Below are 3,282 nucleotides of genomic sequence, written 5' to 3'. Positions count from 1 at the left end.
GGTGAATCTAGATGAAAAATGGATGAAGAATGGAAAAACAAACCCTAGAAAAGATGAAAAGGAGCCTAAGCATCCAAGAGATCCTCTCCAGAGAGTGAAATTAGGTTTGGCCGCCCCCTTCTGTCAAAAGAATGCGTCTAAACTCGCAATAGGGCTATATATAGGTGAGGAGCGCAACAGAAAACAAGCCCAAGCCCAGCAGACAACCGCCCGGCGGTTTCCCAAAAATCGCACTTCCGCCCGGCGGTAGGGGTCTACGGCCCGGCGGTTTCCCTCAAATCGCAAATCCGCCCAGCGCCAACGCCAGGTGCCTACTCCTCGCCCTAGACCGCCTGGCGGTGAAATTTGCCGTCGAGAGGTGCGTCGACTCTTCAAATCTCCAATTTTCTTCTCTTTTCTTGAGTACACGACCTTTATCTTCAACTTCATTCTTCACTTTCTCAAAATAGCTACAAAACAATGCAAAACAAGCATAAAATCGCTAAAAACAGCTTTTGACTCTCTACAGACTCATTTATTGAGTTTTGCTTGATTCTAAGCTCATTTTAAGTAGTAAAGGGTGTAATTTGGTCTCAAATGACATATGGAAATAACTGATTTTCTACCTTCATCAACACCCCAAACTTAGAACTTTGCTTGTCCTCAAGCAAACAAAACAAAACTTGGCTTTCTACTATTTCCTTCAATAATTTGACACTCCTAAAGTACATGACAAACACTACTCAATATCAAATCTTTGGTGAAATCAAATTAAGATGCATGCATGCTTTTAATCCAGAGATTGCACAACAGATTTTACACATTATGAATGACCAATCCACTAAGCAAAAATGCACTCATGAAAATTAACAGTTCATACCAAGCAAGTGTTTCACTCAATCACTCAAGTGTTTAAGGTGACACTCCACTCTCTATTATTCACAAGTCACATGAAACAAAATTGCCATTCATCTCAAACAATCAACATCTTTACATGCAAATGCCATCAAAAGGACTTTTCCAGGGCTAACAAGAAAAATTGGTTTTTCTGGAAAACAAAATCCTTGAGTTAAGAGAGCTTTCATAATATTTAACAATTAAGCACAACTCTCTTTCTCCCCAATCTCACTTATTCCCAACTTCTTCCCTTTACTTTTTCATTGAGTTCATCTTCATGATTTTCTTCTTTTCTTTTCTTTTTCTCATGAATTTTTCTTTTCACAACATTTGAGCTCAATGTTTTTCACTTGCCTTTCAATTTCCCCCCTGCAACCCCAAACTTGAACCTTTTCATCGCATACAACTAAGCTCATCCCAACTCAAGGTAAAGAATTTCAAGACAAGGTTCACATCCTGTTTAAGGCTAAGGTTCAAAAAGGGTATAATATTTTTAAGCACTTTGGGTGAAAATTTGGCTAGAGAAGGGTTCTCAAAAATGGCCTTGATCATATGACATTCACATGCAATTCAATCAATCATCAAGATTAAGGCAATATCATTCATTTTTTCCTGTGAACAATGCATACAACAATAAAAACTTTGGAGCTCAATACCTCACACAACATGCTTTCTCACACAAAATTCATTCATACATCCTGCTTAGCATCAAAACCACAATCATAATTTATCACACATCTGTTTCCCTGGATATTAACATATAACACAACTCAATTATCATCCACATCAAATAATCAGTCAAACATTTTCAGAAAACTATTCAAGCCAAGGATACACACTAAAATTAAAATTCAACCTATTCTAGGAATTTAAAAAGTAAAAGAGATAAAACTAGGTTGCCTCCTAGTAGCGCTTGTTTAACGTCACGAGCCTGACCCAAACCTGTTTAGCACTTGTCAGTAAGTGCAATTCCTTCCACCACCCATCAGTAGGTGTGCCTTCCTGGAATCCTTTAGTGGATTTAAAATTTTTTATCATCCCTCAGTAGATTCTACCCAAAAATTGTTCCAAAAATTCAAAATTTACATGTTCCAATGAAAGTAAAAAGTGAAAATAGCTGAAAAAGAAAAATGTTCTTAAAAATACAAAAATGATTCCCAGCAAGTCAACTCTTTTTCTTCACGTTGGGATCTTCATCGTCCCACCGACTCAATTTTCTTCTGTCCACCCTCTTGACTTGTCTGCTGTATGGTGCTTCAATTTCCACCTCCCCTTTTTCTTTCAGCTCCTTTATTATCCATTCCTTCCTTCTATATTTCACTTTGCTACCCCTTCGGAGTGGTTCTTCTCTTGCTTTTGGGTGAATGATTATCCTGCTTTTATTCACTGGTTCCTGCAAAACATTACAACTATCAGAATAATTAGTATTTGACGTGCTCTCTTCTTGCTCGGCTTCGCTCTCCTGCTACTCACGTCTTGGTCTTTTCATCACTTTGATCTTGTTTTCATTATGCCCAGTATAAAGAAACAGGTGATCTACGTCCCTCATCATTATTCTCCCATCATAAACACTAATAAGCATCTTCGAAGTTGCCATGAAGGGCCTTCCCAAAATCACAGGACATTCATCATCAGTTTCCATATCCATGACAATGAAATCTGCCAAGAATTCAAGTTGTTCCACTCGTACAATAACATCTTTTGCCATTCCCACCGGTATTTTTACCGAACCATCAGCCATTGTCACAGTAAGATCAGACGGTTTCAATACAATCCCTCTTATTTTTGTCAGGAAATCTGTGGGCATCATATTAATGCTAGATCCCAAGTCTATCATGGCTTCAACATCAAAATCATTCAGGGCGCATGATAATGTTACACATCCCAGATCTTTTGCCTTAAGTGGATGATCCCTCTTTAGCGGTTGAATAGCAGTGTCTTCCTCTTCATCGGTGAGTTCAATCTCTTCTTCACGACTGACATTGATTCTTTCAACATAGGGAGGGATTTGCGGATTTACTTCAGGTACCATAGTCACTTGATTGAAAATCTCTCTAAATCTCACATCATGACTGTCTTCAACTCGCATCTCTTCTTTACCTCCACTAACGTTGAACTCACTAGCCTCTTCTATTTCCTGGCTCTCCTCTCTTGCCTCAGCACTTACTATCTCTTTCTCTCCATCTTCACTGCTCCCCTTTTTGACTAGATCATCCCCAGCCTTCTTTTTTTCTTTTATTATAATAACCTTGCATTCTTCTTTGGGGTTAACATCGGTGCTAGCCTGGAACTAGTGCTTCTCGGTATTTTCGATCCTTTTCGACAGTTGGCCAATCTGTGACTCTAATGATTTGAAGTTTGCTTGATTACTATTTAACTGGGATTCATAAATTTGAAAGAATTTAT

Source organism: Vigna radiata, chromosome 8, assembly GCF_000741045.1.
Source record: "Vigna radiata var. radiata cultivar VC1973A chromosome 8, Vradiata_ver6, whole genome shotgun sequence".
Lineage (NCBI taxonomy): Eukaryota > Viridiplantae > Streptophyta > Magnoliopsida > Fabales > Fabaceae > Vigna > Vigna radiata.
This window is presented reverse-complemented; position numbering follows the sequence as displayed.